Raw genomic sequence first — 12,130 nt, 5'->3', positions numbered from 1 at the left:
CAAGTGGCAGTATAGGCAAACAAAAATCAACTTTTATTCAATCTTCTTCAAAATATTTTCATGATAAAAGAAATGATTAAACTTTACAATTGCAACTCCCAAACTGTAGTAAGTTACAGGATCTTCTCTCACTTAAACAACTGAAAGCAAAGTGCTTCACTACTGGAAAGGGGTACAAATAATTAAATGAATGAGTTACTGTACACCCACCATTACCTGACATATTTTATCTTGCCAAATAAAAACAGATGCCACAGATGTATATAACAAAACTACTATCAGTTAGATCATTTTCCAGTATGTTTATAACTTCACCAGATACACCTTTTCTCTTTTTTACATAATTTTCCTTGTAATGTTGATCCTTTGCTCAGACTTGTGGCTGGCTCTGAACAGTGGATAGCTTTAGCCACATCTTTAAAATGTCCATATTCAGCTAAGTTAAGTTAACGTTTTAGTGGTGGTCCCTCCATGGTTTACTTTAGTGAACTTTGTATCTTCACTCACAGTGAAGACCTTCCAGTGCCCACCAGTATTTATCTGCATTGCTGTGTGTGCTGTGCACGCATGAAAGGGACTGGCTTGTAATTGGACATTGGAGGCTGGCCGGCCATTCACCACTCCTGGCTGAGAACGCTGAACATCGGCCGATTGCGGTTCCCGACTGATCAATCAATGCATCTCTAATAACAGTATTAGAAATGTTGGGTTAATAAGAGTTGGTGAGAGTGCAATAGAAGTTTAATAAGGGCCAAAAAAATGTGCCGTCGGGTAAAGAGCCTATGATGATTTTCCCTTACTGGCCATCCACCAGTTCTTGCCTTTGGATAAATTAGGTGCTTATTGTTGTCTGTCCAGCGGTCCAGTGGTTGTTGTGGAATTGTGTGCTAAAGTATACACTTGCAGTGTACCACTCCACAACTATTGATTGCACATTCAGTTTGATTTTCTCTTTGGTTTACTAATTAACCAACCTGGCCCTCCGCAGGAGAGCAATAGCCTCTCCAATGCACAAGTTACTATTGCCAGTCTTTCACTAATCAGTGGAGATTTTAAAAGACACAGATATAACAATAAATGCATTGCAGAGAAGGATGCTGTACCATAGCCTTTATTGGACATGGGACAATGCCCATTTAATGCTGGAGCTATATGATACAGTCACTTGAAAATTCAGTCATTTTCTTTAATCCAGTTCTGACAGAAATTTCCAGAAAATGTTCCCTTCTATTTTTTTCTTTTTAGCCAAAAGCTATCTACAAACACTGAAGACTGCACATTTTCCTTTTCTCTTTGCTGATGTATCTTCCTTTGTTTTATAACTGGGAGGTACAAGAAAGACACGCTTTTTGCATAATCCCCTTAGCTTTAAATCAGTAGTGCCTTACTTGTTTTTGAAAATAGGCTTGTTTGATATATTGAAAAAGGGAGACCAGAATATATAAAAGTGCTGGCTTTGATTAGCTTGGAGTTTTTAGAGATGATGGAAAACTGCCTTCACTGGTTTAAGTACATCTAGAAAATTCAGAAAATGCACACTTGTGCCAAGACTGCACAAACCTCAAAATTTGTTACTTTAACAATAACATGCACACATATTTGTAGTCATATGCAGTCATCCTGATTTATTATTGGTTGACCTATTGTCATTTCAGTTTATATTACTCTTACACCTCCTATTGGCAAAATACTATCAAATATTAAGTTCATCTATATAGCACAGATTCACAACAACAGTTATTTACATTGAAAGGTTGAGATGTTATGACATCGCAACATGCAGAGCTAGGCAACAATTCCATGTGACTCCATTGGCTGGAGATAGTAAAAAGCAAAGCGATCAAGGAGAGCATTGAAAGGCAAAGTAACAGGCTGGTGGGGTCAGTAACAGCAGATCAGAATCAGTTAATTATCAAAAAACATGTAATGAATGCTGCCAGTCTTGGCTCTGGACTCTGAAAGATTCTTGATCTCAACACTTTCTGGTTATGATGTTATAATGATAATAAAGGCAACATTGAAATACCTTAGTCAAACATCTGAAAACTGTGTAGGATTAAAAGTGATATAAATAGGGAAATTTGTCTGGGTCGCACACCAAAAGCCAAATTTTATGAATTTTGTAGTTCAGTCCATTTGGAAACTACATCAATATGAGAGTCACACACTGCAAAACTTTGGTATCTTATTTTATACTTAATGTTATTAACTGTCTTCCATACACATAGTAATACAATTTCAGTTAAAATTTTGAGTGTGACATTTATTTTTTTTTAATGTGTGAACATTAAAGGTGAACGTGAATAAAGGGTTTGTGGTTGTGATTAGGTCATGACAACCTTAAATTTTACAAATCACACACATTAATCCAGACTATCCATTTACATTTGATTATTGCAGATGGGAAATACAGAATAACTTAAAATAATACCTCAGAAAATTGTAACTGAAGAAAAATATCACTGAAAATTAAGCTATAAAGCTTTATGGTGTGTGTGTGTGTGTGTGTGTGTGTGTGTGTGTGTGTGTGTGTGTGTGTGTGTGTGTGTGTAAAAATATTGTTCAGGTGATCTTTTGTCACTCTCCGCACTCTTCATCATTTTCCTCTTCTTCACCGTTACAAGTTACCTAATCTTGTTCACTTTAACCTTATTCATTTAATAAAATGCTAACATGAGGAGTCATGAAATTGAGTCCGGTTGCAGTAGGGAATGTGTGAATGTTTTCATAAAAACAGAAATAAAAGATCAATATTCAGCATCAACAGTTAGGGTATTGAAAGTCATGATGTAAACAGTCATCTGGAAGCACACTGTGGATGGGCTGCGCAGCCAGCTGGCAGCTGCTACACATAGCTGTTACATCTACATCTTTGACTGCCCTCAGAAAAAGTAGTTTAATTTACTGAATAGATAAAATAAACCAAATAATTATCGAATGTAGGCCATGGGGATAGCCAATGACATTCTCTCCTCACTTTGCTTGGCGGCACCACACAGGGTGCAAGATTTTAATAAAACCTGTTGGTGAAGAAACAATAGAGCCCATAAAGGTAAAGTCAAACAAAACAAAATGCAATAAAAAAAAAAGGTAAATTTAAAAAATATGCAAAATCACACATAGAGTAACGCAATCACATAGGAAGGTAAGCGGAAAAGGCAAGAGGTAAAATGCACAACTTATATGCAAAGAAAGCAGGGCAGGAAACACTAAAGGAGGAAGAAAAAAAACACAAGTACCTGAAAAGAGACACACAGGGTGCATGCATACAAAATTGGGCGATACAAACAAGAAAGCATAAGAGACATGAGAAAATGAGAAACACAAAGAAAACTGAAAAAAAAAAAAAAAATACGACAGTGACCATGGCACCGCATGGCCATCACATTTAGCCCATCTTTCTAGTCGTTTTAAACGCATGGCTCTGTTTTAATTAGCATTAATATTGTAATTTAAAACCGTAGCCACCCTTGTTTGTGTCTGTAATAATTTCCAGGTCTAACTGGCACACGGAGATCCTCCTCTCTGTGTTTTTTGATTGAAGCTCAGAGAGCTGCACAACAGTATTGACATGCAAGTCATGTAGACTCATTACTAATTGTGATGTTAACCACAGTTGGAGGTATAAATAACCAATCTCAGCTCACACCATGAAAATAGTGTGACTTTATTACATGGATAAATTACTATTAGCTTGAGAATTTCCCAGTTTAAAGAACTTCAGTGTCACTCATGGCTAATTTAGAATGAGAACTTGTTGTGAGCTAAATCTCTTTATTTTTGTCAAAAAAAAAATTAAAATTACATGCATAGCTACTTACACTGAACAGTTACTTGTTCAAAATTCTTATTAAATGCAACTGTGAACAATAAATATTTGCCAAGACTTGCAGAACCCTTTATGCTTTGTGTCTTAATATTGAGATGAAACTGACTCTTCTGTGAATGTTTTCTACTTTGAAAGAGGCTCTCAAGTCAGAATTTTAATTTTTGATCAAAAAGCAATGCATTTATAATACCGCCTCCTCAAATACAATAAAAATAAAAAAATAAAAAATACAGTTTACAAGTCCAAGTGCCCTGCTGAAAGAAAATACAGTATAGTGTACCTAGACACATTAAGATACAACAGGGGACTCATTACTCTATCCATTTTGCCTCCGCTGTTTCCTCTATTTGCTCCAAGGTGAAATATTGGATTTGCTCTCCAAAATCTGTTTAGCTGCAAGCTTTGCTCATTATTTATCATTTCTGAGGGCAGGGTAATTGATTGTGGCACTGAGAGAAAACCACAGGCAAACATATAAGTAATTACACGCTTATTTTATGGAAGTACTTTTCACTTTGATTGCGAAACCAAACAAAAGTATTCATAATCATGTCCATAAATGTTGAACTGTATAGAGGCTCAGGGAATATATGATATCTGGTTAGGTTTGTTCTCAGATCAGAACAGGGGAATGTACACCCTCCAAGAGGAAAGGTAGTAAATTGAAAAATAATCTCTGCTACTTTAAAAGTTTTTGTGTGGAAGGATGATAAGGGACATAAGTGGTGCTAGAATAGATGAAGAATTCTGTACTACTACTTGCACTCACGCTGAATTAAAATGAAACAGAACATATGGAGACTGTTTCTGCATTGCCCCAAGTGGTACCTGGAAAACTATTTCACACAAGCTGCTCCTTTTAATGGGACTGTGTAGTCGTAGCCATCATTTTGCATATCTCTGAATGCACATGCAGTTTGCTTGCATTGTACACACAGAGACAAAAAGACAAAGAGCAAATAGCAAATTTAATCCTGTGGGATCTGTCCTTTGAAATAATGTCAGTGGCTATACTTCTGCCTGTCCGTGTTTTTTTTTTTTTTTTTTTCAGCAACAGTGATGACAGTGTGCTCAAGTATGGTTTCATCAGAAACACAGAGATGAATTGTGTTCTTCTTTGCCCTGGCTTGGCTGACACTGTGCACCTGCATCAGCAATGTTTCATCATCTTAGTGCTCAACACAGTTGCATCTTGGGCTGAATTACGTGTCCTCCTCAACAGCAGTCTCTTTGCTGTGGTGGCAGTATAGTGGCATTTACTAAATCCCCCTTTCCTCTGCTGCTGTGTGCACCTTTCATCACAAAAGAGTGATGGTGATTATAGGTTAGTTCTAATAAGTAACGTGACAGGCTATAAGCATGTGTATTTTGACTGTCACATTTTGGGCTGTTCCACAGACTGTAAGATGGACATAATTACCGTGATGTCACAGATTGTGTACTGAAGTCCCCTCAAACAAAATTGAGTTGTCAATCACAAGGTAGGCCAAACCAAGGTAGGCCCATGGATACAACCCTACACACTGTATCCAGAAAGACAACTGAGACCATAAACTCATGAAATTGTTTACTGAGGTTATAGATCAAGTGAACAGTAGGGTAATTTTAGACAATTTTAGACATGTAGACAACTATACAACCTGACTGCTTTTGGAACCAAAGCAGTCACCACCTGCTGGACATTACCAAGAATGCAGGCTCTTCCATGTTGGCTTCACTTCTTAAACATAGAAGCTGTAATTGTACGTGCTGACTGCTATTTTGAACAGTTTTTTTCAAAGACATAGGTGACGAAGACAGTATAGTGACCAGATTAATTAAAACATTTTGCTTTTTGAGTGGTTCAGTGAGGGAATTAAATTAACTATAAGTTTCGTCCTTGACCTTGTTCCTGTTTTAAAAGTATAACTAGTTGAATTCAAAATGACAAAGCACAGCCTGGCATAGTTCGACTTTCCTGGAACAGCTGAAACAAACACGCTCCCTCTCGCATCCATCAAGTTCAGTGTCAGATAGATTTTGCCACATTTTGGCCCAGAGACTAGGTCTGGCCAGACTCCTGCAATCTGGTTTCTGTCACAAGGTATGATACCTCACCACTGCACACCTGTCCACATTACACTTAAGGAGTCAAGTTATTGGCAGATATTGTTCACTCCTGTAACTAGTGACATAGGCGATGCTGTCAGTGTCAGGTCAGAGTGATGGTTATTTCATGATGGAAATGAAACATTGAAAGGGAGCCAAGTTTGTATGGGGGAGCAGCACTGACAGCAGTGGAAGTGTTCCTTTGTTGAGGGCAAGCAATGCTGTGGCATTGCAGTTCCCAAATGTTTACAGACCGTTGTTAAATGAAGAGGGGATGGTGTGGCATTGCTTGCAAGTAGGAACGCTATAGAAAGTGTTCTCCTTTGGGAGTACTTGTGACAATTTCAGTGACTGCAGTACGGTCAACATTCAATTCTGGTGGAACTGAACTTGAATTCTTAACCTGCTTCGTTTGTAGCAACTCACTGTTGTGAAAATTCATGAAAATGTTTAATTTGGGCAAAATCCTTGAAAGGAAGTTAAAGAAGGAATAGAAGTCCCCTTCAGACATGCACTCTTCCAATGATAAAATAAAAATAAATAAATAAAAACAGAATGCAGTGATAAATCTGATAAACCCACATTTTACAAGCAATAGAAGAAAGAAAATATATCAAATGAGAAAATGTGCAGTTTTAGGAAAAATATTAATTCATTTTGAATTTGATGGTAGCAACATGTCTTAAAAACTTGGGACTGTGGCGCTTGCATAAGATCACATACAAACACTATTTACACAGCTTACAAAGTACCCACGGTACACGCACATATATGTTCGGTTAACCTATTCTTTAAGCTGATCTCTGCAAAACATAAGGTACAAGGTACAAACAAACAATAATTCTACATATGCTGAGTAAGTGGAAGTTCTTTTAGGTATTTTTCCATTACAGGGACAAGGTCATATAGCAACCCCTCTTCTTTTAAAAACAGTCCATAAACATTTTAGCACTGAGATCAGTTGCTGGTCTTCTGGGAGAGGAACATTGTCCCATATAGGATTCAAGCTCCTCAAAAGCGGCGGTTCGTCTGGACTGCAGGCAAACCAGTTCAGCACCCGGATTCTTCTACAAAAAAACCAAACAAATTGTAATTTAACAGAATTTATGCTATAAATTTTACAGAATTTTACAGTTATTTTGAAATATGTGAAATATCAATAAAATCACAAAAATAGACAGTGAATTAATATGTATAATTCAAATAACATTGAGTGCATAATGACACAGAAAATGTCTCATATGGAGTTGTTCACTAAATAACAGATATGTTGTGTTATCACAGAAGTTTTCACCAGAAAAATCATGAGTTTTTTTTTTTTTTGGCGACCCAGCTGCCGGAATATTTTTGTAATTTGAAGAGATTTTTTTTTTTTTTTAACTGTATTACAAAGCCATGTTGTTGTAATGCTGTATGCGGTTTAGCATTGTCTTGCTCAAATATGCAAAGGCTTCAGTGAAAAAGACGTCATCTGGATGGGAGCATATGTTGCTCTAAAACCTGTATATACCTTTCAGCATTGATGGTGCCTTTCTAGATGTGCAAATTCCATAGGCACTGATGCACTCCCATACTATCAAAGATAGGCTTTTGAACCGAGTGCTGATAACAACCCGAATCCTTCTACTCTTTAGTAGGATGAAACATCTATGTTTTGCAAAAAAGAATTTCAAATTTTGATTAGTCTGACCACAGATGAGTTTTCCACTTCCTCGGTTCCTTTTTAAATGACCTTTGGCCCAGAGAAGATGGCAGCATTTCTGGATCATGCTCAAATAGCTTCTTTGCATGATAGGGGTTTAACCTGCATTTGTGGATAGCACAATGATCTGTATTCAGAGACAGTGATTTCTAGAAGTGCTCCTGAGCCCATGCAGACATTTCCATGATAGAATCACACTTGTTCTTAATGCAGTGCTTCCTGAAGGCCAGAAAGCTGCAAGCATCCAGTACTGATTTTTGGCCTTGTCTGTTGCACACAGAGATTTCTCCAGATTCTCTGAGTCTTTTGTAGATGATGAGATGTCTGAGCTGATCTTTACTTCTGAGAAACTCTGCCTCTCTAAGATGCTCTTTTTATACCAGATCATGTTACTGACTTGCTGCCAATTAACCTAATTAGTTGTAAAATGTTCCTCCAGCTATTTCTCATTGTGGTTCATCAGTGTCATTCACTTATCAGTATTCAATTGTACATAAAATTGTTTAAATTTCCATATACATTGTACATACACTATATACATTGTACATTGTACATACACTTATACATTGTACAAAAAAGGACTGTGCATATATATATAATGACACCTATTTAAAAATTTTTGCACTCACAATTTTCATATGTGTATAGATTTAGATGTGTATATAGTCAAAATATCTCTTTAGTCTTTATACTTTTATGCCTTTAGTGTATGTTATTGTGTTTTAGGTTTACTCGTTTAAATGAAACGGTTGCAGCTGTAACAATAGTAATTTCCCTTTGGGATCAATAAAGTATTCTGATTCTGATTTAGTACCACTTACTCTTCCAGCCTTTTGCTGGAAAATGCTTTCCCAGCTATTTTGAGTCATATTTTTACCATCAAATTAAAAATTAAGTAATATTTTTCATGAAAAAGTAAAATATCTCAGTTTAACCATTTGATATGCTTTCTATTGTGAATCAAGTCTGTGTTTATGAAATTTACAAATCATTGCATCCTGTTTTTTATTGACATTTACAGTGTCCCATTTTTTCTGAATGGGGTTTGTATTAAGATTTATGTGTCACCTTTAGTATTGGAAAAGAGGGAATGCATGATGTTTTATTAACAGACAGGCATCAACAAAACTGTAATTGGGCATGCCTTTCCTACACCTTGAGTTCCTCAGTTCACTGTATGACATTGTTTTTGAGACTGTCCTAATGGTGGCCCTTTTCATTTATTTTATAACAATGATTGGAATTGTTATATATAACAATTCACTTGTGTTCATTTCATGCATCCACAGTTTATGATAAACTGTGACAGAACAAAATGAAACTAGACAGTTTTGTCTTCACTTTTAACTCTTTTGTCATTTGACAAAGTAACACTGACAAATATAGCTTGTTTTGAAGAAATGTTTTTTAAATGACATTACCAACAGAGACCAATATCTTCTGAAAAAGCACAATTCAAAATCTTACTGGAAGTGTTGATATACAGTACCAGTGAAAGGTTTAGACACACTTACTCATTCATATGAATAGGTAAGTGTGTCCAAACTTTTGACTGGTACTGTATGCATTTTTGACTTCATCAACTAGCACTCAGCCATTAATACTTTGCCTTTTGCAGCAGTAGTTGTGTGAGAGGGAAAAACTTTGCGACATTTTCAGTCTCCATCTCAAAGAAGCTGTGATGTGGCTCCTTTATTGAAAAAAAGAATATATATATATATATATATATATATATATATATATATATATATATATATATATATATATATATATATATATATATATATATATATATTCCTAACAGGAGTTGCAGTTAGTTTTTAGCTTCCAGCTATTTGCAGAAGTCTTTGTTCTCAGTTGTATTAGATATCTGCAGATCACAACAGAATTCATCCACAAACCTTTCCAGAATGAGACAGTTGGGTGCATTCACACATGTGGCATAAGAGCTGTGACTCCACTAATTATTTCAAGATTAATAATTATAAATGACCTCAGAAACAGCACGGATTTGAATCTAACAGTAACTGACAATGTGTACATCACTTCAGACAGTTTTGTGGCTTGTTCCTTCACTGTGGTTGGTATGTCTCAATTAAGCTTTGAGGGACACTGAAGTAAACATGACCTATCTGAACAACAGAATGCCATCACTTTGGCAGACTGATGAAGCCAGCAATAATAGGGCTCTTAAAAGCCCTTTTGAGATATATCATTGTACCATAAGTTATACAATAAAATATATAATTCAGCTAATATATAGAGTGACTGAACAAGTCATTAAGCACGAGAGAAAGTGATTAATCAGTTTCAGCTCTGTTTTTTATAACAGCATCTGAGCTGAAATCAATTTCCATGACAGAAAAAAAAAGCTCGTACTCGAAAATTAAAGGATGTATATAAGGTGCACTTCTCAGATGTCATCAGGTCAACAACACCAAACAACTGCATAAATAACCAGGATGTGTGATAACAGTATGTTTTTAACAAGATCAGCATAATACAGTATTCATTATTTATTTATTTTACATCTGCTCTGATTTTTTGTTATGATTATTTGATTAATTTATGTAAATAGCATTTTTTTTCTTGATATTTAGGGCCTGAGCACGAAATGTGTGAAGGCCCTATTGCTAAACTTGCGACAGATTTAGTTTAGCACCTTATGAGTAAATCAGTCAATCCTTTATAGAAACTTTGAAAACTTTTAATTTGAACCCAAAACATCTCTTGCACCAGTAAGACCACCTTACTTGTAAAGCATATTAAAATGCATTAACTTCAGTGGAAAGCTGGGATACATGGTTGGTTACACTGATCCTTACATGCACATAAACAGCGGTATGTGCATTTAACTTTTTGTTCCTGAAAGATCTTCATCATCAAATGAGAGGGAGAGCTAAGTGAGTCTTACCCAGAGGAAATCTGTTGATAATCAGTTTTCTATTGAAATCTAATCCTCTTTAGGTCTCTAAGAGGTGGGTCCTAAGTAATAAGAAATGCATATTTTCCCTGTTCTAATCAAATTCTGCCGAGCACCATGGGGACGCTAAGAAATCAAACAGAGAAGGGGGCCAGAGGAAGGCACATTTTTTTATTTATCATCCCACACCTGCCAGTGACAGACAAGTTCTGTTAGTTCAGAAAGTGAATCTCCTTTTCCTGATTTGATTATTTTAACAACTCTTACTTTATGTCAATGTCAATGCCAATGTCAATTTTATTTCCATAGCACATTTAAAAACAAGTGCTTTACAAGTTAATTACAAAATAAGCAAAATAGATCCATAGATCAGTAAAAATAAATAGAGTAAAACATAAAAAACAAACAAATACAATACAATAAATATGACTAACGACAAACTAAAGCAAAAGACGCCACAACTTAAAACCTGATGGGACTCAAACTGAACTAGAATTAAAAGCCAAGGTAAAAAGGTGCATTTTAAGATGGGATTTAAATGACTGTATACACTCTGCAGTACGAATATCAAGTTGCAGATTATTCCAGAGTCTGCCACTTTACCTCTCAATCTGCGAATTACTTGGCTGATTAAAGTTGCAACAGACAATTTTCTCTTTGCTATACCAGTACCGGCTGTGTACATTGAACCAGAGTTGTGATCCATAACCTCTGTTTTCCCAGTTACAATGCCAGTTACAAGTATTCAGATCAATAAGACACCAGGTGCAAAGGTGGGAGAGAATCCCTTCTCCAAAGCCCAGATGCAAAGATATCATTGACTGCAACTGTTAATATGCTCCTTGTGAAATATATTCTGCTCTCAGTGACTCAGTGGTGAGTTAATTAACTTATTAGGAACAGAGGGTAGCAGAGAATCCTGCATTCAGAGGTCCCTCCAGGAATTAAGTTTAACATCCCTTAGTTAGACCTTGTAACTCTCTGCACTAAGCCTCTCACCTCTCAGCTCCGTGTGCCTACCATCCAATTAAATCCAGAAAGCTGTTTCTACAGCTGAGGAAAAAGGAACAGTGGAACAGTCCTGCTCAGCATGCTGTTGAAATGTTTGACATTTTCACTTTGTCCTAATACACCACATAACAATTACTGTTACTTAGACAAACACTAAGATCCTTTTTTTTTTTTTTTTTGCATGTGTGTTGCTTTTTTTTTTTTTCAGATGAATCTTTGCACGTTTGTTAGTGAAAGATTAGTTTTGTGTGTGCTTGCAGTTGTGTGTCTACGCATATATATTACTTTGTTTATATGCTTCATTATTCTGTGTGGATTTTCTAATCAGTTTACCCTCAGTCCAGCCAGAGCTTGTCTCTCCGTGGGTCAGTAATGAGAGTTGTTCCAACCTCACTTATCAGATGCCCTTTTTAATAGTCAGCATTTTATTAACAAGTTAGAAATAAATAACAGTAAATAGAGCAATGTTTTAGTTTGTTAGAAAATTTTGTTATTGCCTCCTTGCATGCTGGTAGTGAAAAGACAAGATTATTGATAAAATATTGGGTAGGCTGACCTAAATACACATTTTGTTAGA

General features: G+C 36.0%; 1 protein-coding gene across 2 annotated transcripts in view; it reads left to right on the top strand.

The window, feature by feature from the left end:
• LOC115785593 (GDNF family receptor alpha-2-like) overlaps nt 1-12,130 on the top strand; it is a 66,623-nt gene that overhangs the window by 17,916 nt on the left and 36,577 nt on the right. The gene's annotated exons all lie outside the window — the stretch shown is intronic.

The sequence above is a fragment of the Archocentrus centrarchus genome, chromosome 9, assembly GCF_007364275.1.
Source record: "Archocentrus centrarchus isolate MPI-CPG fArcCen1 chromosome 9, fArcCen1, whole genome shotgun sequence".
In the NCBI taxonomy this organism is placed as follows: domain Eukaryota; kingdom Metazoa; phylum Chordata; class Actinopteri; order Cichliformes; family Cichlidae; genus Archocentrus; species Archocentrus centrarchus.
The sequence above is the reverse complement of the archived record's forward strand: the minus strand, read 5'-3'. Positions and strand labels throughout refer to the sequence as shown.